The sequence below is a fragment of the Saimiri boliviensis genome, chromosome 5, assembly GCF_048565385.1.
Source record: "Saimiri boliviensis isolate mSaiBol1 chromosome 5, mSaiBol1.pri, whole genome shotgun sequence".
NCBI lineage: Eukaryota > Metazoa > Chordata > Mammalia > Primates > Cebidae > Saimiri > Saimiri boliviensis.
The window spans coordinates 77,817,449-77,841,852 of record NC_133453.1 but is presented as its reverse complement, the minus strand read 5'-3'; the positions used below and the strand labels follow the sequence as shown (position 1 = coordinate 77,841,852).

At 35.7% G+C, this 24,404-nt stretch overlaps 1 protein-coding gene across 10 annotated transcripts in view; it reads left to right on the top strand.

Annotated features, from left to right (window-relative positions):
• The window catches only part of SLC4A10 (solute carrier family 4 member 10), a 374,879-nt gene that overhangs the window by 157,915 nt on the left and 192,560 nt on the right, over positions 1–24,404 (top strand). The window lies entirely within an intron of this gene.

The following is a 24,404-nucleotide window of genomic DNA, read 5'->3' as shown; positions in this document are numbered from 1 at the left end:
CCCAATGACCAGGAAGTGACAAGTATGTTGGAGATCTTGGTAAGAGAGTCTTATTTCAGTGTCTGTTTCTCGTGAATCTGATTAAAAGACAACATGAAAGAGAATGCCACTCTATACTGAGCCTTAAACTCCAGGGTGGATGCATGGATAGGTGAGGTGAGTTTCCATATGGACTCAGTGAAAATAAACCAGTGCCCCTTCAGTTTTTCTTATTCACCTCAGTTTTCTCTTCATTGTTCACTTTGGTCCTATCCAGTTTTTCTCAGAATGGATGACTGTACTCTTTTAAATTTAATGAATATTTTATTTTTTTTAGATAAGACCTTTGTTGTATCTTCTGCAGGCATAAGGGTAAATTAATGAAGCAAGTTACTTAAAAGTATGATCAATTAACTTATTACATGATCATAAAGAGAAGAAAATTGAATAGCTAAAGATGATGTGCTATAATTTTAGCCATTTGAATGCAGCGATCAATTACCAATCAAGGCAATGTTATTAAACAGTGGAACTGTTTTTCTTAATTATTTGAAAATATTTTTATGTAGATCAAAAATGAATAGTATGAGATATACTATCTTAAATGTTAGCTGAAATTGGCTCTACTAGCTAGTTGAGTTTGAAGTAGTCCAGTCATCCTCTAGGAAGTGACAGGTTTCTGTTGTGGCCACACTGATGCATACTTTAGTTCTTTAAAAACAGCAGAACTTGAAAAGGAACTCTGCCATTCTCCCTCAGATGCATACTGATTTTCATAAATATTGCAAGTATACTATTCAGTAATGTTAAGTACATTCACATTGTTGTGCAACCAATATCCAGACTTTTATTCTCTTCCAAAATTGAAACTTGTTATACAAACAATAGCTCCCCTTTTCTTCTGCCTTCAGTTCCTGTCAACCACCATTCTACCTTCTGTTTCTATGAATTTAGCTACTTTAGATATTTCATACAAATGCAATCATATACTATTTTTCTTTTTGTGACTGACATATTTTATTTAGTATAAAGTCCTCAAGTTTCAGTCATGTTGTAGCATGAGCCAGAATTTTTTCCTTTTTAAGTTGAATAACCTTTCATTGCATTTACCACATTTCCCTTGTCCTTTCAACCGTAGAACTTTTGAGTTGCTTCACTATTATGAATAATGTTATTGTGAATATGGATGTGCAAATATCTCTTTGAGATCTTGTTTTCAATTCTTTTGAAGATATACCCAAAAGTGGGAATAGTGAATCATATATGATAATTCTATTTTTATTTTTTTGAGGAACTGCTATACTGTTTTCCTTAGTGGCTGCACCATTTTACATCCCCACCAATAATGCACAAGGGGTCTCCACATCCTTGCCAACACTTGTTATTTTCTGGTATGTTTGTGTGTGTGTGTGTGTGTGTGTGTGTGTGTGTGTGTGTGTGTATTTTGATATTTATAGTAATGGCTATGAGGCAATATTTTACTGTAGATTGATTTGCATTTCCCTAATATTGATGCTTAGCATCTTTTCATGTACTTGTTCCTCATTTGTATATCAACTTTGAGAAATTTCTATTCGAGTCCTTTGTCTTTTTTTTTTTTTTTTTTTGAGACACAGTCTCACTCTGTCACCCAGGCTGGAGTGCAGTTGCGTTATCTTGGCTCACTGCAACTTCCGCCTCTGAGATTCAAGCAATTCTCCTGCCTCAGCCTCCTGAGCAGCTGGGACTGCAGGTGCATGCCACCATGCCAGGCTAATTTTTGCATTTTTAGTAGAGATGGGGTTTCCATATTGGCCAGGCTGCTCTCGAACTCCTGACCTCATGATTCACACACCTCAGCCTCCCAAAATGTTGGGATTATAGGTGTGAGCCACTGAGCCCAGCCTATCTATTTTTTTTTAATAGACAAATGACTTGAATAGACATTTAACCCTATTAAATTTAATTTTTTTAATTTTAAAATTAATATCTAAATTAAAAAATTTAATAGGATTAAATAAACATTTAAATTATTATTAGTTTAACATGGCTGTTTTATTGTTGTTGAGTTGTATGAGTTCTTCATATATTCTAGACATTACCCTCTTATCAAATATATGATTAGTCAATATTTTCTTCCATTCTATATGTTGCCTTTTAAATCTATTAGTTGTGTACTCTGGTGCACAGAAATTTTTTAGTTTGATATAGTTCATTTTGTATATTTTACTTTTATTGCCTATGCTTTCAATATCATAGCCAGGAAATCTTTGCCAAATTCAATATGAAGTGTTTTCCCACGTTTCTGTATTAGTCCATTTTTATGCTGCTGATAAAAACATACCCAAGACTGGGCAATTTACAAAAGAAAGTGGTTTAATGCACTTCCAGTTCCGCATGGCTGGGGAGGCCTTACAATCATGGAAGGCAAGGAGGAGCAAGTCACATCCTACATGGATGGCAGCAGGCCAAAAGAGAGAGAGCTTGTGCAGAGAAACTCCCATTTTTAAAATGATCAGATCTTGTGAGACCCATTTCACTATCCAAGAACAGCACAGGAATGACTCACCCCGTGATTCAGTCATCTCCCAACATATGGGAATTGTGGGTGCTACAAGATGAGATTTGGATGGGGACACAGAGCCTAACCATGTCAGTTTCCTCCCAAGAGCTTTATACTTTTGGGTCTTGAAGTTTAAGTTTTTGATTCACTTTGAGTTAATTTTTGAGTGTGGTATAGGATACCTTTACTCATTATATCTCTTTGTTTCTTAACATCACACTTGTTATAACCTGCATTAGGTTTATAGAGGTTGAATTTTATTCCAAATCATTGATATATAGACAACCTACTTAGAGAGAGAGAATGTCATTTCCCATGTTTTAAGAAGAATTTTTTACGTAATTTCTGCTACTTTCTACAGACTGAGAACAAAGTAGTAGTAACACATTAGGAATATTACTACAGACTTTCTGTTCAAAAACCTTTTATGTTGTCCAATGCCAAATTAATGCCTTCTCATAGCATTCATTTGCTAGTGTTATTCTCTACACAAAAGTAGAATGTTCATTCTGCCCATCCAGTTGTGTTACCTTCTAAGAGTTATTATCTTTCCCCAGATAATGATAATAATTACCTTTCTCCTCTTAATCTCTCTTTATGAAAGTTTATGCCTTTTCTTATATGATTATTTTACATATCTCTATGTTTTTGGTATTTGATTATAGACTCATTGAGGGACAATTTTTCATCTTACACATTGTTGCATTCTCCCTGGGATCCAGCACTTTTACTTAAACTGGATAGGTGCTAAAAAATGTATTGCATTGAGTGCCATTCATATATATTTCAATACTATGTCACTGATCATGCAATAATTTTAATTTACAATGTAATTAGGTAAATAAATAAATGTTCATCAAATATCAAACATTTAACACATAAATACAGAAGTTTCTAATATGTTGCATATACTAATATAAATAAATCTGATTACATTTCAATCTGACATTCAGGAATTCATAAAACTTTAATGAAAAAGTTAATAATAAAATTTTGCCCTGCAAATTAAATTTAAAGATACTTTTTTAAAAACCCTAGGCCAGGCATGGTGGCTCACACCTATAATCCCAGCACTTTGGGAGGCTGAGGCGGGTGAATCATGAGGTCAAGAGATCGAGACCATCCTGGTCAACATGGTGAAACCCCATCCCTACTAAACATAGAAAAAATTAGCCAAGCATGGTGGTATGCACCTATAGTCCCAGCTACTCAGGAGGCTGAGACAGGAGAATTGCTTGAATCCAGGAGGCGGAGGTTGCGGTGAGCCGAGATCATGCCGTTGTACTCCAGCCTGGGTAACAAGCGAGAAACTCCATCTCAAAAAAACCAAAAAAACAAAAAACAAAAACATATATTACTTTTAGCAGATATTAAAATCTTTTAAGTCAGAAGTTTAATAGAGAAAGTTATGTCCCTATGTTGTTATTCTTTTGCTCATTGCATCTGGGCAGAAATAATTGGCTTACTAGTTTATTTCCTTTTAGGGCCACATAGTACACTATATATGTGTTTTAGTTTGCTTTCTGTTGTTATAACAGAATATGTGAGTCATTTATGAAGAAATTAAGTTTATTGAGGTCACAGTTGTGTAGGCTGGAAAGTTCAAAAACAATGGCACTAGCATCTTCTTGGCTTCTAGTGAAGGCTTTGGTGCTTCATCATAACATGGTAGAAGGCCAAAGTGGAAGGGGTTATGTGTGAAAGGGCAAAACTCAAGAAACATCCTTGCTTTATAACAACCTGCTCTTGAGGGAGATAACCCACTTGTTCAAGAACTAGTAAGATCTTACAAGAGTGAAAACTCCCTCGCTACCATGAGAAGGGCACCAAGCCATTCATAAGGGATCTGCCCTCATGAACTGAACACCTCTCACTAAGCTCCACCTCCCAACACTGCCACATAAAATTTTAACATGAGTTTTGATGGGGACAAACCATATCCAAACCATAGCAAGACCCAAAGTTCAAAGAAAATATAAGCACCTAGCAGAAAGCTATTATAAAACATAATTCTATCAGTGGTAGTATTCTCCTACTTTTCTCATTTCACCCACTACATTCCTCAGCTCTTATAGATAACTAAAATTGTTTTCTGACCAGAATGATTGTAATTTCAAGTGTTTTACACTAAAAAGCCAAATATAGTAAGTGCATATCTCGTAACTGTAATACAGTATCTTGCAACTAAAGTGAAAAACAGTTTTAAAAATAAAGAAATGAAAAGAGTCAAAAAAATTAGGGCTGTGCAGATGAGAAAAAAAATGTATATTCTGTGGTTGTTGAATGGAAGGTTCCATAGATGTCTATCAGGTCCATTTGGTCAAGAGTGCAGTTTAATTTCAGAGTTTCTTCGTTAGTTTTCTGCTTCAGTGATCTGTCTAGTGCTGTCAGTAGGATGTTGAAGTCCTCCACTGTTATTGTGTGTGTGTGTGTGTGTGTGTGTGTGTGTGTGTGTGTATAAAATAGTTAAATATTATTATAGAATTGAACTCTTCATCATTATGTATTTTTTGAAAACGATTATTGGTATAAATTCTGTTTTATCTGATGTAAGAATAGAAATCTATGCTCTTTTTTGTTTTCTGTTGTGTGATATATTTTTCTCCACTCCTTTACTTTGAGCCTGTGGGGGTCCTTTGACATTAAATGGATCTCTGGTAATCAGCAGATGTTGTATCTTGTTTCTTAAATGCAATTTGTCAATCTATATCTTCATTTATGTCATTTCTGTTCAAATTTAATATTAACACGTGAAGTTTTGTTCCAATCGTAGTATTGTTAGCTAGTTGTTTTATAGTCCCAGTGGTGTAATTGCTTTCCATGATCTTTGAATTTTGTAATTATATGAGCTTTTATGACAGAAGAGTATTGTCCTATATTCTTTTATTACATAAAAGAGTATACTCTTTTTTATTTTATTTTTTTTTTTTTTGAGACAGAGTTTCGCTCTTGTTACCCAGGCTGGAGTACAACGGCGCGATCTCGGCTCACCGCAACGTCCGCCTCCTGGGTTCAGGCAATTCTCCTGCCTCAGCCTCCTGAGTAGCTGGGACTACAGGCACGCACCACCATGCCCAGCTAATTTTTTGTATTTTTTTTAGTAGAGACGGGGTTTCACCATGTTGACCAGGATGGTCTCGATCTCTTGACCTCGTGATCCACCTGCCTCGGCCTCCCAAAGTGCTGGGATTACAGGCGTGAGCCACCACACCCGGCCAAGAGTATACTCTTTTATGACAAATAGTATTGCCCTTCTTCCCCATATTTTCAACCTTTGATCATATCTTATAGCACCAGTCTCATGGTGATGAATTTTCTAAATATTTGCTAGTTTGAGAAAGATTTTATTTTTCCTTTGTTTATGAAGCATAGTTTGGTAGGATATACAATTTCAGGCTATAATATGTTTTTCCTTAAAAAGGCTAAAAGTAGGCCACCTAACTCTTTTGGCTTATATGGTTTCTGTTGACAAATCCACCGCTAGTCTGATGGAATTTCCTTTATAGGTAACTTTACTCTTCTCTCTAACTCTCTTTAATATTTTTTCTTTAGCGTTGACCTCGGTTAGTCTGATGACTTTATGCCTTGATGATGTTCTTCTTACATAGTATCTTGCAGGTGGTCTCTGAACTTTTATCTGGATGACTACCTTCCAAAAAGATCAGGGAAAATTTCCTGAATGATTCCCTTAAATATATTTTCCAAATTGCTTACTTTTCCTTCTTTCTCAGAAATACCTATAAGCTATAGGTTTGGTCAATTTACGTAATTCCATATTTCTCAAAGGCTTTGGTTATTTTTTTAAATACGTTTCTCTTTATTTTTGTCTGACTGTGTTAATTTGAAAGACAAGACTTAAGCTCTGAAATTCTTTTTTCTCTACTTGGTCTAGTGTTTTGTTAATGTTTTCAGTTGTATTTGGAAATTACTTTTGTGAATTTTTTTATTTTCAGAAGTTTTATATTTTTAAATATAACTATCTTGTCTTTCATTTTCTGAGCTGTTTTTCTTGTTTATTTGTATTGGTTTTCAGCATTCTCTTGATATCATTGCATTTCTTTAGAATCAAGTGCAATAATATCCAAGATATTAGAATCTGTATCTTGAATTCTTTATCAGTAATTTTTCTTTTCCTTGTTTTTCTTTTTTTCTTTCTTTTCTTTTTTTTTTTCTTTTTTTTTTTTTTTTTTTTTTGTTGTTGTTGTTGTTGAAATGGAGTCTCGCTCTGTTGCTCAGGCTGGAGTGCAAGGGCATGGTCTCAGCTCACTGCAACCTCCGCCTCCCGGGTTCAAGTGATTCTCCTGCCTCAGCCTCCTGAGTAGCTGGGATTACAGGTGCCCGCCACCATGCCTGGCTGATTTTTGTATTTTTTGTAGAGACAGGTTGGCCGTGTTGGCCAGGCTGGTATTGAACTCCTGACCTTTTGATCCACCTGCCTTGGCCTACCAAAGTGCTGGGATTACGGGTGTGAGCCACCATGCTCAGCCTAACAGTCATTTTTCTTTTTTTTTTTTAAGAGTCCATTGCTAGAAAGCTAGCCAGATCCTTTGGAGGTGTCAAAACACTCTTTTTATACCACTGGAGTTCTTGCACTGATTTCTTCTCATTCGAAGGAGTGGTTGCTTCTAATTTTTGAATTTGCTATTGTTTGGATGGGACTTTATAATGTTTATTCTTTTTTCCCTTGAGGGTATTACTATGGTGTATGTTGTGTATGATTGTTTGGCTTCTTTTCTGGGTGCTTTCATGATGCCAAGACTCTGCATGGGCTCTTTGGTTATGGATAGCCTTTGTGTGGTTGCTTTCTCAAATACTGCTTGTTGTACCCATGTATTGGGCATATGAGCCAACACATTATCTTCTGGGTGATTATGAGTGCAGAGGTCTAACGAAACATCTTGTACACTAGTACTATACCCTTCTGACAGAGGATTTTTATTTGGTGGTGCAATTCAGTCTCCAGTCAAGTAGGTGGTGCTTAAGAGTAAGAATCAGCTCATCCTCAGGCAGACTAATGATGAATGGAGACAGCTGCCCTAATTGAGGTTAGTGTGGGGAGCTTGTGTTGGAGTGAACTGAGGTCTTGGTGGTAAGGGCAGGGGCACGGGGCTGCGCTAGCCTCTTATCCTGGGCAGGCAGGAATGTGATCCATTTTCCTATCACATCTCTGTCACAGGGCTCGCATTTTCAGCATATAGATATTGTTATTTGGCTCCCAGGCTGCAGTGTGACTGAAGTCTGTAGAATTGCCCATCTGGTGGCTACCACCAAAATGGGCTCAGGGCAGAGCCTCTTCCCCCAGCCTAGAGTAGACAGCGCTGCCTCTCGTCTGTGTAGGGATGGGAGACAGGCCCTACCCTTCATGCATACCTGGGTGCCATGGGCTCACTTTCAATGAGGTGTAGCTGCCACGGATGGTGCTGGAAAGGCGATCTACACGTGCACTCAGTCAGTCCTCAGCAGGAAAACTTCTGCTGTGTTCACAACAGGGCAGCAGGGGAGCAGGAGATGACTCACTCTCCTTGTCTGTTTACAGCCACTACTGCCACCCGCTTCAGCAATGGCATTGTGCGGCATTTCCTTTTCCCAAGTATGGCTTTGGCAGAATGTTCTCAGCCCTCCCATAGGGGTGACCTGCACCAAGGGCTAGATTTCCGTGGAACCTCCAGCTCCCCAGGGATCCACCAGTCTCCCGTGGTAGCCAAAGTCAGAGCAGGTTCTGAGGTATGATTGCAGGGGATCCGGTAGTGTGGCAACACAAGGACTGAGGTTCCTTGGACAGGGCAGTGGCCCACAATGGGTGCACAACCAGTGTGGCACCTGCCATTTCAGTTAGGATCTGAGGGAAGTGTGGGCACACCAGCATGAACTGGCCACCTGAGGCTCCCACCCTAGAGAGTTCCCATATTGCCACCAACTGCGTTGCCTGGGATTGTAAGGGCAGAAGGGTTCTCTGACAATTTGTCAGTCAGCAGTTTGTCATAGGAGTGAAGGGAGCAGAGAAGTACCCCAACCTACCCTTTACATGGGACTCCAACTTCCTCAGGGGTCAGTGCCTGCTAGACTTTGGCTGCTTTCCTTGTCTGCACCCCAGTTTCTTATCATGAGCTCTCTGGAAGTTCATGGCTCTCTTCCCTCAGTTTTCCATTTGGATCATGACCATTCAACTGTCTGTAACTGATCTTTCTAAGAACTGGCATCTGACATCCCTAGTCCGTCATCCTGATTTAAAAAAAAAGCTGCAATAAAGTTATAAAAATAAAAGTAATTGCACTGTGATGTTACAGGCTACTATGTCACTAGGCAACAAGAATTTTTCAGCTCCATTATCTTATGGTACCACTGTTTTATATGTGATCTATCATTTGACTGAAACATCATTATGTATGACTGCACAAAACAAATTGCCAATAGAATTAGAAAGTGCATTCTACTTCTAGAAATCGATGTTGTCTTCACAGAGACAGAGGTGAACTTTGAAGGATAAATAGGAGTTCAGAAGGCAAAGAAGGAAGTATCTGTTGTATTTTTGGAATGACAAATATGATGTGGCTGAAGCACTGGGATTGTGTATGGGGCATAAAATGTGACTGGATATAAAGTTTAAATCTTTACGAGAGGTAGGTCAAATTGTGGAGAATGGATTAATCCTTGAAGTCACTCTATGGGGTAAGGACACTATTATCTCTGTTTCACAGATGAGGAAACTAAAGCACAGAAGATTAAATGACTTACATAAGTTACCTGACTAGTAAGTGGTAGGGCAGGGATTCAAACCCACAAGGAAGGCTTGTACATATTTACTGATTTTTTATGACAGTTTTTTAAAAGTTGAGACTATTCTACTATAAAAGCAATAAGGAATTTGATATTTAGTACCCATATCATAATAGTTTTACAAATGTTTTAGCAAAAGTTTGAAAAGTTTTATAGTTAGAAAATTTCCATTGAACTAAGATATATTCCCATTTTTAGGAAAGCCAACCTCCCATTGGAGACTACTTTAATATAGCCTCATGATATCTTACTTTAAATTACCTTCTCTGCTGTACCACAACATAAAGACTTAACAGTTTCTTTATTTCAAATGTTTTTCTTTGAAAAAGAAAAAAACATTTATTTCTGATATTATTGGTTGATTAATTTTTGTGCAACTTATTAGTGTTGATATAAGATCAATGTCAACTGATGGAGCAATTCTAAGGGTGTTTGCTCCATTAGTAATAATCAGTAGAGTTAATTACACAAGGTTCATTTGAAATTATAGGTTTTGCCTGACAAATACTGGACATCTCAGGATAAAAAATGTGGAGAGGGACTAATACTGAACATTTCATTTCAGAAAATGTAGCCAATAGTAAATTACAGTCTTTTGTTGAGCTATCTTAGACACCTGTGCACATCTTCTAATAAACTGTTCTATTTTTCAGTAGGTATCCTAAGAATAAGAACTAAATAAGAGATGATTCTTTTAAAGTCTTCAGTAATATAATTTACTTTTGTGTGGGCAAAGGATATGAACAGACACTTTTCAAAAAAAGACATACATGAGGTTGACGTAAGAAAAAAAGCTCAACATCACTAATCATTAGAGAAATGCAAATCAAAACCTCAATGAGATACCATCTCACAGCAGTCAGAATGGTTATTAGTAAAAAGTAAAAAAAAAAAAAAAAAAAAAAAAAAAAAACAGATTCTGGTGAAGTTGTGGAGGAAAAGGAACTCTTACATTACTGATGGAAGTGTAAATTACTTCAACCATTATGGAAGACAGTGAGATGATTTCCCAAAGACCTAGAGGCAGAAAAGCCATTTGACTCAACAATGCCATTATTGGGTGTATTCCCAAAGGAATATGAATTATTCTGTTATAAAGATGCATGCACATGTGTGTTCATTGCAGCACTATTCACAATAGCAAAGACATGGAATCAACTTAAATACCCATCAATGATAGATTGGGTAAAGAAAATGTGGTACATACATACCCTGGAATACTATGCAGCCATAAAAAGGAACAGGATCATGTCCTTAGCAAGGATATGGATGGAACTGGAAGCCATTACCCTCAGCAAACTAAAGCAGTAACAGAAAACCAAATACCACATGTTTTCACTTACAAGTGGGAGCTGAATGATGAGAACACATGGACATCTGGGGGGAAACAACACACTGAGGCCTGCTGGAGGGTGGGAGGTGGAAGGACAGAAAGCATCAGGAAGGATAGCTGATGGATGCTTGACTTAATACCTAGGTGATGGGATGATCTGTGCAGCAAACCACCCTGGCACATATTTACTTATGCAACAAATCTGTACATCGTACACATGTACATCTGAACTTCAAAATAAAAACTGGAGTTAAAAACAAAAAAGAATTTACTTTTGTTCCAAAATTAACTCTCAGATGTTCCGTGTTTCATCATTTTATTTTTTCACATAATTTGTGAATGTGATTCACATCAATACATTTTGATATATAATTTATTTCTGATATTTTGTTTATTTGAAGTGAAAGGTAACTGGGTAAGTATCTATACCCTGCTTTTATCATGTATTTTATTTCCAGGTAAATTTGAAAAATCTGAAGTATTTTTCTGAATTTGATCATGGTTTATTTGACAATTTGCAAGTACTCAGGCCTGTGTTTGCATGAGTTCAATAACATATATTTTCATGTATATATAGGACTAAGAAATCTTGCAAAAGTACAGTCTCATAATTTGGGGGTCCTAGTTATACATTTTATATCTCTAGGTTAGGATGCTGGTTTTTAGGCAGCTGATTTTAGAATAAGAACTCATATTGTTATTCTCCCTTCATAGTTCCATATGAGTCAAACTGTTTAGTATGATTTTCTATTTATCAAAGGCATAATAACTCACTATTTGGTATATTTGCTCTTTAATGTGACATATGACATTTTCTGTGGATAAGGAGAACTGTGTATTTGTGCATATATGTATATATAACATTTTCAACCAATCACTATTTCAGAGAAAAAAATAGATAAAACGAAACTCATTTTCATTACATTAAATATAATCCTATACGTATTGAGAGGAAATTTACAGCAAGGCATTGTTCCTTTAGTCATTGAGTACTTTTCCTGAAAAGTATTCAATACTTTAAAGACAAACCACAAATGACCAAAGCCTCTTAATATTTACCACATAGGTTTATATTAACACTATACTTTTGTTTTGAGTTTTCTAGACATCTGAGACTTAAGTATGTTCTTGTTTAGTTATACAGTTTAATAGTGTGGGAGTAGTACTATGAAGGTGGCATTGTGAAGGTGATCAACTTAGTCCACTTCGCAACTAAATTCTTAAATCTCTATTTCAGCTATCTTGCCCCTAGAATGAGAGCTTAAAAGCTCCTCAGCTGCATACAGTACATACTCTTCACAGGTTATCTCCTTTCTATAGAATCCTGTTGCCATATAAGCAGGTGTAGCTACCAGTCAATTGAGACATGTCTCAAGAAATTATCAGCACTCACCAATATTAATTAAGTGCTAATAATGTACTGAGCCTAGCACTGAGGGCACTGATCTAAATTTCTATTTCACATTCTTCATTCTCCAAGGCGGTTTAGTTACTGGTTCTGTCAATAGGGTGCTGGAGTTCTAGAACCCATTGGGAAAAATAAATTACTTTGCACATCAATGTTTACATATAAAATATCAATTGATATAAATACTGATAATAATGAATAAATATTGAATAATAAATTGAAAGTGATGATGTTCTTGGTTTGGAGAACATAACACCTATAATCTTAGCAGTACCAGAATCACTGCAACCTTAATAGGATTAATTCTATTTTGGAATATCAGTATTCTGAGATTACTATTTTGAATGTTCTTTTATTTATTTATTTATTTTAATTGTACTTTAGGTTCTGGGGTACATGTGCAGATTATGCAGGATTGTTGCATAGGTGCATACATGGCAATGTGGTTTGCTGCCTCCAGCTGCCGGTCACCTACATCTGGCATTCCTCCCCATGTTATCCCTCCCTGACCTCCCCACCCCTCTGCTGTACCTCCCTTGCCCCACCACAAAATACCTCAGTGTGTGATGCTCCCCTCCCTGTGTCCATGTGAGAATGATGGTTTCCAGGTTCATCCATGTCCCTACAAAGGACACAGACTCATCATTTTTTATGGCTGCATAGTATTCCATTGTGCATATGTGCCATATTTTCCTTGTCCAGTGTATTGTCGATGGACATGTGGGTTAGTTCCAGGTTTTTGCTATTGTAAACAGTGCTGTTATGCACATATGTGTACATGTGTCTTTATAATAGAATGATTTATAATCCTTTGGGTATATACCCAGTAATGGGATTGCTGGGTCAAATGGAATTTCTATATATTTTCTCCAAGTAATGTTTGCTTTCCTGTTCTTTTTTAGAAATTATTTTTAAAAATTGACAGATAAAATTGTATTTATAGTGTACAACATGATGCTTTGAAATATATATATGTATATATATGCACTATAGAATAACTAAATATAGCTAATTAATGTATGCCTTACCTCACAGTTATTATTTTTGTCGTGAGAATACTTATCCACTCTCACTATTTTTCAAGAATACATTATGTTATTAACTATTGTCACTATGTTGTACAATAGATCTCTTGAACTTATTTCTCCTGTCAAACTAGAATTTTATATCCTTTGACCAGCATTACTGCAGCCCCTTCCTCAGCCCTCCAAGTGCCCCAGCCCCTGGTAGCCATCATTCTACTCTCCAGTTCTATGTGTTTGCTTTCCCATTCTATCTTACCTCTTTCTTACTACCTAGTTATTCCTAGTGCCCACAGTGTGTCAGAACTGCTGAAAGCACAGTGAAATAAAATCCTTTCTCTTTTCTTCCCTTCTCTCTATTTTCTTAATGAGTTTCAGGTGAGAAGATAATAAAAGAAACCAAACTGATTGTAATCGTTATTAGCAGAAAGTAAAATTTTAATTTCCTGCTGGTACAATAAGCTTTTGTCTGGTCTCTGGGGCAGGAAGATTATGAATATTCTTTTTTGACACTTTCAAACTGCTTCTAAATACCTTAGGTACATTTGTAATACAAAAATATGACAGCTTTATTAGCAAAAAAATATTTCTAATTTTGAGCTAAATTATTTAAGTTTATGCCTCTTTTTCTTTTGCAAAACTCAATTTGTTTCTTGTAATAATTGCCACGATTGAATTAGATGACAATATAGCATAAAAGCATTTTATGACATCACAGTGATTAATCCAAAACTATCAGCATCGATAAAATTAATAACACTATTGTTCATGAAAACAAAGGTCATGTTTATGAAATTGAAACATTGCTTATATGTAAATGGCCTATTTTTCTCATGCTACCACACTAATTTTCTCTTAGGGCTTATGAATATGAATCCTAAATATTAAAATAGTGCTACTCACTGCCAGCACTCTGTCTTCAGCCTTTTTGAATTCACAAAATTTCTGTAAACTGTGGATTATTTTCTCCAACTTACAAATAAAGAAATTGAGGTTCAAAAAGTAACTCGCCTATAAATAGGATCTAGAGATCTACTATACAGCATAGTGCCTATAGCTAACAATACCGTATTGTATACTTAAAATCTTCTGAGAGGGTGGATCTTATGTTGTGTGCTTACACACACATACAAATAACAATAATGATGATACTAAAAGCATTAGGAAGCTTTGGGAGGTGATAGATATATTTCTACATGTAAGCGCTGTAAGTTCACATGGATATAACCCATGTGCCCCCGATGTGTTCTGTGGCCCTTTCCATATTGAATATACCTAAGGTAGACACACTGAAGAAGATGAATCTATGAAAGAGTCTAATATACGAGCCTTATTAAAGTAAATTGATGTGTCCATGATGGGTATAGAACATTGTCAGCAACTAGAAAAAGAAAGTTAGGTTGTTTCATCTCTATGTTCACACCTGGCACCAGGCACCGACATTCTAATAATACTCCTGCTCTTCCCCCTTATCCTTCTGCCTCCTCAGTAGCCTTGATTTGTAGCATTTGCCAATATATGTGGTTAAATTATTTCTCTGTGGCCAATTTCATACCACTGAGTGGTTTTCAGTTAACATAAAGTTAGGAAGAGATGCATGTAACTGGTGCTGGTAAGCTGGAGAAGCCAGCCCTAGCATATCACTGCTCCCAGGTTATCTACAGTAGATTGTAAGCCGAGTTTTCATCAAAAATGTCCTCCAAAAATAATTAAAAAATGAGAAACATAGTTTCTATGTGTCGGTATAAATCAATTTTTATTGCATTGAAGGAGGTAAATATTCTTTTTACTTTCTGATAAAAACAGATGAAGTATGTTCATTTGTGTCCCTGGGCTCTCTGTGTTCCTGTGCCTCCTCTCACAAGGCATGCTATTTTTCTATACCTGCCAATACGGATCTTATCATTCTTAAAACCTTCTCTTCTCTGTTTTTGATTATTTCAGCCTACTCCAGCTTATAATGCTGGGAAAAAGGCTTTAGATTTGTTGTCATTCATTTATTTATTCAAGAAACACTTATGAGCTTTTAATATGCCAGGTACTGAAAATATAAACATGATTAGGCAGACCATGCTGCAGCCTATCATAGGTACTATACGCTTGATTGTATAATGTTATTAAATTGAAATTTTGAAAAGTTTTATAAGGAAGTGTAAGGTGTTAAGAGTGTATACTGACAATTATAAGTGATAAAATTAGATTTGGTAGACCTGATTTTGAATTTTGATTCAGTCTCTGATTGTATGGCTTTGGGGAATTGCCCTTTTTGTTTTTTTAACTTATTGAGGGGTGATCGACATGTAAAAAACTGCACATATTTAATGCACACAACTCAATGAGTTTGGAATAAGTATATACTCATGAAATCATTACTAGCCTCAAAGCCACAGATATATCTATCGCCTCCCAAAACTTCCTAATGCCATTATTATCATTATTATCATTATAAGTGTGTATGTGGTAAGAAAACATCATAAGATTCACCCTCTTGAAAGATTTTTAAGCATACAATATAGTATTGTTAGCTAAAGGCACTATGCTATTATTAGCAAGTTACTTTTTTGAACCTCAATTTCATCATTTGTAAGTTGGGAAAAATAGTCTACAGTTTACAGGGAATTTTTGAAGATTAAATGAGAAGACATAAATAAAACACTTAGCATAGTAGATGGTACATGGTAAATTTTCTATAAAGGCTGGTTTCTTTTTCTTTCTTTTTTCTTTTTTTCTTTCTTTTTTTTTTTTTTTTTAGCTGTAAACTCTTACAGCTATCTTAAGTTCCAAATGAATTGGCATTTATTTATATTCTTCCTTGGGTTTTGTTTGCCTCCTCTAGTATCCTCAGTTTGTACCTTTACGCAGCTTCTTGTTTGTTTGTTTGTTTGTTTGTTTGTTTGAGACGGAGTTTTGCTCTCGTTACCCAGGCTGGAGTGCAATGGCGCGATCTCGGCTCATCGCAACCTCCGCCTCCTGGGTTCAGGCAATTCTCCTGCCTCAGCCTCCTGAGTAGCTGGGATTACAGGCACGCGCCACCATGCCCAGCCAATTTTTTAGATTTTCAGTAGCGGTGGGGTTTCACCATGTTGACCAGGATGGTCTCGATCTCTTGACCTCGTGATCCACCCACCAGAGCCTCCCAAAGTGCTGGGATTACAGGCTTGAGCCACCGCGCCCGGCAACGCAGCTTCTTATACATAGTTCGTTGTTCCTATCAACGTTGATCATAATATAGTATCAATATTTTTTAATTCTTGATTCTTAATTTGCCTGCCCATTGAGATACCTGTCATAAGTTAACATTCTCCATTGTTTTCCAATTTGGATCACTTTCCTGGTACTTTAAATTTTGTATTTTATATCCTGTCCATCTGTCTTTTATAATTTTTTTTTCCAAATAAATTTTAGCACTCAGCTATTGCTGTGTCACAGTCCATTTCCAAATTCAGTGGCTTCAAACAGCAACCATTTTATTTAGGTAATAATTCTGTAGGTTGTGAATTTGGGTTGGACTCAGCTAGTTAGTTCTAATATGAGTTGGCTGGTGCCCACATCTACAATCAACTAATGATGTCACAACAGAGGCTAGCTGGTTTGTGAAGTCCTCAGCTGGATGACTGCCAGCTAGGACTTCTCTCTCCATGGTCACTGATTATCCAACTGGCTATGCTGGGGACATTTGCTAATGTCACATTTGTTAATGCCTCATTGATCCAGATTCAAGGGTTGGAGAAATATATTCCAACTCTTGATGGAGGAGGCTGCTAAAATATGGCCATTTAAAAAAAAAAACTACCACAATATCTATGTATTTTTCATTTGTAAACATCTATACAGAAATGCCAAGTGTTTTTATCTTTGCTTTCAGATATTTTAATTGTTTCACAGTTGAATTTCATAAACTTTCCTCATGGAAATCTGTTTTTCTCCTCAGCAACTCCTCAGTTTTTCCAGGCAAGCCTTTCTGTTCTTAATTACTGTAACTTTCAGAATGAGCTACTTTCTACATGTGCACATGTCTTTTAAATTAATATAATACAAAACTAAATGTGGAAAATTTTACAGCTTTACATTTTTTGTTCACTTCCTAACCTATTTCCCTGAAGCAAATTGACAGGGCTGTTCAAAATTTATAATTTAATTAAAATGAGATTGGGGAGGTAAGGAAGTACCACTTTCTCTTTTGCATTCATTTTTTAAGGATCTTAGGACATATGTTGATCTATTTTCTTTCTCTTCCTTGCAAATTAAAACAACAAAATGTTTTAAAATAATAGTGAAATTGCAAGCTTTGCTGATTATAAAAATATGTGCTCTATCTCATCTCGCCTTTTCTCTCCTGCTCTCATATGAACTTCACATTTTCCCCCCAATTGTTCTTCTGTTTTTGCTCACTTTATCTCCTTTTTCTAAACTTTTCACTCCTCTGCTGACGTAAAACCTGGTTATTGTTTAAGAGCAACTCAAGTCCTATATCCTCCATGAAGTTTTCACTCATTGCCTAGGTTATCCTTGATTTTACTCTTTTGTGAACTCCTACAGCATTTAATGGCTGGTACCACATAAGAACATTTGCCTCATTACAGATTGGTATTGTTTAATGCTTTTAATGTGTATTTTAATTTGTATTATTTGCTGCTGTTTTCATTGTTGGGCTTAATTCATTAGCCTGTTTGTTGTTGTTGTTGTTGTTGTTGTTGTTGTTTGTAGAGACGGGGTTTCTCCATGTGGGTCAGGCTAGTCTTTAACTCCCGACCTCAGGTGATCCACCTGCCTCGGCCTCCCAAAGTGCTGGGATTACAAGCATGAGCCACCGCAACCGGCCTCATAAGCTGTTTTATGATCTACCAAAATTGGGAATTATCATGTCATTTTTTTAAAGAAAACACATATTAGGTTTCATTTACTTATTCAAGACATATTAAATGCTTATTATGTTCTAAGATTAAAAATAAACACTATCTCAAGATACAAAGTTAATTTAGTTCTGATGTTTTGCTCAAGACAGTGTTGGAAACTTGTAAGAAACAGTATTTTGAAAATGTGCCACAGTACCTTCTAAAATAGTAAATCTCAGTTAGTGGCCCTTTTGATGAGCGACTTTAGGACTTTAAAGATTTCTAATCTCATCTAAAATAGTTGTAGTCACAAAGCATTTCGTTTTATATTATAAATACCTTCCCAGGGTCAGGTGAGTATGACCAGCATTAGTTTAACACTATCTTTTTCTTTTAACAAAACAACACAAGGAACCATGATGCAGTAGCCTAATAATACCTCTTTGCTATTCTCTCAGTCTCTTTTTCTCTGTTTCTCTCTCTCAGCAGAAAATTTCCGTTGGACTTCGAGTGCTTTGATGTATTATGATTAATGATGCCTTGTGTTTTCTGACTCTGTTAGAGTCACCATGGAATTAAACATTATATGCTTACTGAGCTTAATGTACTTGACCTTTTCCTGTGATTGACACATCTAAATTTCTGTAGCAACTCAGTCATTATGCAACAACTGTGCTATGTTTATTTCATATAAAAACCCAACCTAAAAAGACACAGTGATCTTAAGGAGTAGACACCTTGATCCCTTCCCTCCCAGCTAAATGAAGGAGAATAGTTTATTAATAGCATTATTAATCGGTTTCCAAATACATCTCTCTCCTCACCACATTTTATAAACATTCAGTTTAGTGTGACCATAGTCACATCAAGAATCATTTCAATACTAGTACTTATTATATAATTAAAATACTTTCAATAATTCTGAATCTGTTTAACAAAATAATATCCACACAACTTAAGTGTCAAATATCCAGGATTTGTGCTCAGAAAATAATATATATAAACCTTGATTTTCTTAATGACGAAACTGTATTTTGTCTGAATTGATATCTATATCTTTAAGTTAAAGAGAGAAGGCCAGTCGTGGTGGCTCACGCCTGTAATGCCAGCACTTTGGGAGGCCAAGGTGGGCCGATCATGAGGTCAGGAGATCAAGACTATCCTGGCTAACATGGTGAAACCCTGTGTCTACTAAAATTACAGAAGATTAGCTGGGTATGGTGGCATGTGCCTGTAGTATCAGCTACTTGGGAGGCTGAGGCAGGAGAAATGCTTGAACCCAGGAGGTGGAGGTTGCAGTGAGCTGACAGCACTCCAGCCTGGCAATGGGCAGCAGACTGAGACTCTGTCTCAGAGAGAGAGAGAGAGAGAGAGAGAAGAGAGAGACAGCCAGCCAGAGAGAGAAAGAGAGAGAGAGAGACAGAGAGAGAGAGAGAGAAAGAGAGAGAGAGACAGAGAGAGAGAGGACCTTGACATTTTTCTGTGACTTTTCCTTACCAATAGCTGTGTTCTACCTGTGCATTATTTTTCTAAGAATTCATTATGAATTCTGTATAGGCCTTTGGAAGCCAAAATTTGCTTTTTAACAGAGATTCTGCAGGGAGAAATTTTGGTTAACTATTTGAAGTGTTAGTTGAAGAAGGCATTTTAGATAAGGTTTTACAAGACAAAAGAAAAGAATCAGCTCATTTTCAGTTCTGAGCCTGAATTGTGCAAATGGTACTAACTGCAGATAAATTCTGAATAAATTCTAGTGTTCTCTGCTTATCTCAAAAAATCTTTTCTTTTAATGATACTGTTCCATACTCACTAATGTTTTCAAAACATATTCATATCTAAATGGTTTTGTATTTTTATTAATTTTTTATTTTTAACATTATATAAAGTTAATTTTGTTGACCATTTTATTGATTTAAGAAATGTCCACTTGAAAAGAATCCCTTCTTTTTTTTTTTTTTTTTTTTGGAATCCCTTCTTTAATTAAAGTTTTTGCCTTTATTTATAAAATAAAAATTATTCCTTATGTGTTCTTGAGTAGTGAATCAAATTAGGTTAATAATTGTTAAGTCATTTTAGAACAATAACCACCTGTCATTAAATTTCTTCAATTTTTTTCCTTCTCAACTGATAGCTATCAGGGTGAAAAATTGAATTATGGATATTGGAAAAATTTATGGTAATATTAATCTGAAAATGTTATTTCTATACTATTCTTTGCAGGACCTGAGAGGACTCCAATTCTTTAGGCTAGTGTTATAATTCCTGACAATTATAAAATGTCAGGATAATTATGTCAGGATAATTCCTGGCATTATAAAATTGGTAATGCAGAGAGAAACAAGAAGAAAATGAAATGGGACAGGAAAACATGATTCATCCTTCTTTTTCCTTTTTTTAAGTCATTAGCATTGTGAAAAGGGAACTAACATGTATTAGAGTTTCCATGTACCAGGCATTGCCTTTAATATTTTATATTTATTGTATTATCTCATGTAATCTTTGTAGAAACTCTCCTAAATATATTAGTAATTTTTAAATATCTATATTTATTTATTTTGTCCTGAAAACAAATGAGGTTTTTGGATCAAGACAGACCGTTATTATCACTTATAGCAATAGCCACCTTGGAAAGAAGACAGGGATATGTGCACATGAGGGGAGCCCTGAAATTATGAATCTGGGAATTTATATAGGAATTACTATATAAATTCTTTATATAGCAAATGGTCTTCTCTTGTCTTCTCCTTTTCTGAGAGAGGAAGAGAAACCTTATCTCCCTTATATACAATAAGCAAATCTTTAGGGGGAAGAATGAGGAAGTCCCAGTTTAAACCCTTTGAAATGTAAACCAGTAGCTCTGAGATTTTGTTCTTCTTTGAAATGTAAACATAGACCTCTAGAAGGTAATTGTCTGCATATCTCTGAAGGTCTCTATCTATTCAGTCCATCTTTAATCCAGATTTCAGTTTGTCTTGCTTTATAAGTCCCTAACTATGCAGAACCATGAAAACATGTTCTCTATAGTTCCACAATCATGAATTTTAGCAATTTCAGTACTGTTGCTATAAAGTTGTGGCTTTTAGCTTGTTTCCATTCCTTTCATACAGTGCTTAGTAGTATAATGCATTATTAGGTCTGCTGTCTATTTCACTTGAAAATCATCCTCTCTCTATAAAAGATCTATTTATTCAATGGATATTTTTTGAGCACCAAAAACTGTCAAGTACTGTTCTAGGTATTTGGAATACATCAGTGGACAACTCAGAGATACCCGCCTTGCTTATATTTACAAACTTTGGGGGTGGAATGCATAAAATTGAGATTGTGGAGGGGTTGTAATTATTGCCAATGAAAAGCCTAGGATGAAAAGATCATTGGAAGATTAAAGTTCAAGAAATTGAAAGGCCAGAATATCACAAAAATCATCTACATGTGTTTTGAAATCTTAAGAAGTAAGGCAGTACGGAGGAGAATGAGTGTGCAAAGAGCTCAGATAGTTGAGCGGGAATTACCTGGACCTTAGTAGATAGCAGCAACCATGAGGCAAAAGTATGTAGTGAGTAATACCGACCATGATATTTAAATCTGAAGGATGTCAGGAAGGATATGGGGAAATGGTCTGAAAATGTCGGAATGGAGCAAAGAAGCACCACTTTGCTCATTCCACTCACCCAACCGGACATCACAGGAACAAGAATAACACCTTTCCACCTTGCATAAGAACTGTGGGAGAGAAGCAGCCGTCACTGAGAGGTTGTAGGGGAAGCATTGTCCTCCAGAGAAGACGGATTTATGTTAGATCTAGGAAAGTAAAGGGAACACTTAGAAAATTCATTTTGGCTCACTGGAAGGGTTTCAGCAGCTGGGAAGAAATGAGAGAACAAAGGTAATTTTTACCAGCTTATAACTTCACGAGTATTACATGTGTTGCAAAACTAATGAGACTGACTGTCTTTTCTCTTGCTTTATCTGATAACATAGATAAGGATGTCTCCTGCAATCATTGTTACCATATTTCCTGAGGCCATTTTCCTATTCTCATAAAACTTTTCTACTTGTTTCTTCTTTATTTGTATTTTTTCTCTGTTTTTAATTTTGCTGTTTTTATCATTTCTGTCCTTCATATCCTGCTTATTACCTCTTAGTCTTTTTTGCCCAGCTTCTCACTTACCATTTTTTGTTCTTTACTATTTCTCCTATCATTCTATTTCAAAATTAAACTGTCTGCTGTTTTCTTCAACTCCCCCCTCCCACCTCACTTTAGCTGTAGTTGAGACTGTGCAATATGCATCACACTAGTACTAATTTTGACAGGTAGCATCTCTACCTTAATCAAAGAAAGCTTTAACCTAAAAGGAATTACAGGAGAGAAGACAGTATTCTCCCCAACTGATGCTAACGTTGCCACCTACATTTTCAACATTTTCTTCAATAGTTAAGAGGTAGCAACTGATTACTTCCTCAAATTCCCTGTGCTCTGTTGATCTGTCTTAAACTCTAAAGAGAGAGAAAGTACATTTATTCGTCAACTGTGGGACTTAAAATGTGACAACTTTTTTGAACCTTTTGTTTCATGAATGATGAAAAAAACCACTTTCTTAAAGATATAGCTACTAATCTTTTCATTTTATAGATAAAGTGAAAGATAAAGTACTTTTTTCAAGGTTGCATAAATATAAATGATATGGATATGAATGTAAGCATTTGACTCAATCTCAGAGATCATGTTTTTAATTAATACTTTATTGTTTCGTACATATATAACTTAATATTGTGGTCAATAAAATAACAAATAGTACTTAACACATATAGATATTAATTCATTTTCCTTTATTTTCTTTTTTCAAAATTGAGCCTTATTGGTAAAGGGCTTTTTGTTCGTTTTAATTGTCTATAATCTGGTACTTGAACCAATTACAGTTTTTCACTTGCCTCCATGAATGCATACAGGACAGAAACCTGAATATAGAAACTATTTTTCAGCTTTCAGTTTGCCAGAGGATTGATCTATAATTATTTTTAGGATTATAAAAGATTTATATCCACTATTAAAAAATATATAATATCGTATTTTTTCCAGCAATAGAAGAATAACTAATTCTATAGTTTCATGCCAGTCTCACCTTCAATCCTGCTAGAATTTGGAGGTAATTTAACCCTGTGTATAAAAAATAAATATTTTCCTTTTTGCATTTTATTGAAAAATCACATAACTTAAGTACAAATATATCTACTAAAGTAGGCTCATTCATTTTAGTAGAATTCAGTTATCCCTTTCAAAGAAACACTATCAGCCTAAGTGATATATATTGAATAGTTTAGAAATCTTGCAATTTCAATTACGTGTCTTCTGAAACTTATTATCGTATGGCTTTGGTTTAGGCCTTCCCTGCTGTATTAGTTGACAGGCTGCCAGAAGAAAATGCCACAGACTGGGAAACTTAAACTACAGAAATGTATTTTCTCACAGTTCTGGAGGCTGAGACACATAAGATCAAGAGGGCTAGCCACGTGGGTCTCATTCTGAAGACTTTTCTTTTGGCTTATGGGAAGTTGCCATCTCCTTGCATGATTGTGTTACCTCTTTGTGTGCTTGGAGAGAGAGCAAGAGAGACATAGCTCTTTGGTGTTTCTTCTTTTAGGAACAGGAATGAATCCAGCCCTACTCCTATGGCCTCATTTAACCTTAATTAAATCCAGCCCTACTCCTATGGCCTCATTTAACCTTAACCTCTATAAAGGCCCTATCTCTAAATACAATCACATTTGGGGTTGGGACTTCCAAATATAAACCTCAGGGGGACATAGCCTTCATCCATAGTATTGCCATTATAATATTTTGTAGACTTTGGCACTTGAGAAAGTAAGATTTGTTTAAACCTAGTATTTTAATGTTTTCTTTGGAGTTTTTTTCCCCCTGATACAACATTCTCCTATATGTAATCGACTTGTTGACACAAATATCTGGTTGTTTGCTTGTCCTTTTGCTTCCTCATAAAATAAATTTCTCTATGGCTACTTAGTGCTATAGGTAGCTATGAATGTTAACTTTTTTGGATAGGCTTTATTTTCAGAGTAGTTTAGGTTTATAAAAACATTGCACAGAAAGTTTAGACAGTTCCCATATATTTCCTCTCCCCACTGCATATAATTTCTTCTATTAATCACATTTTACATTAATGCAGTACATTTGTTGCAATTGATAAAACAACATTAATAGGTAATTATTAACCAAAGTCCATAGTTTACATTAGGGTACACTTTGTGTCGTACAGTTCTATTGGTTTTGATAAATGTGTAATGACATATGCCTACCACTACAGTATCAAGAATGGTTTAACTTCCCTAAAAATGCCCTGTGCTCCACCTGTTCGTCCCTATACTTTCTTACTGAAGTCCTAATAACTGCTGATATTTTTGCTGTCTCTACAGTTTTAGCTTTTTCAGAATGTCATATAGTTGGAATATGATAGCATGTAGCTTTCAAAATTGTCTTCTTTCATCTAGC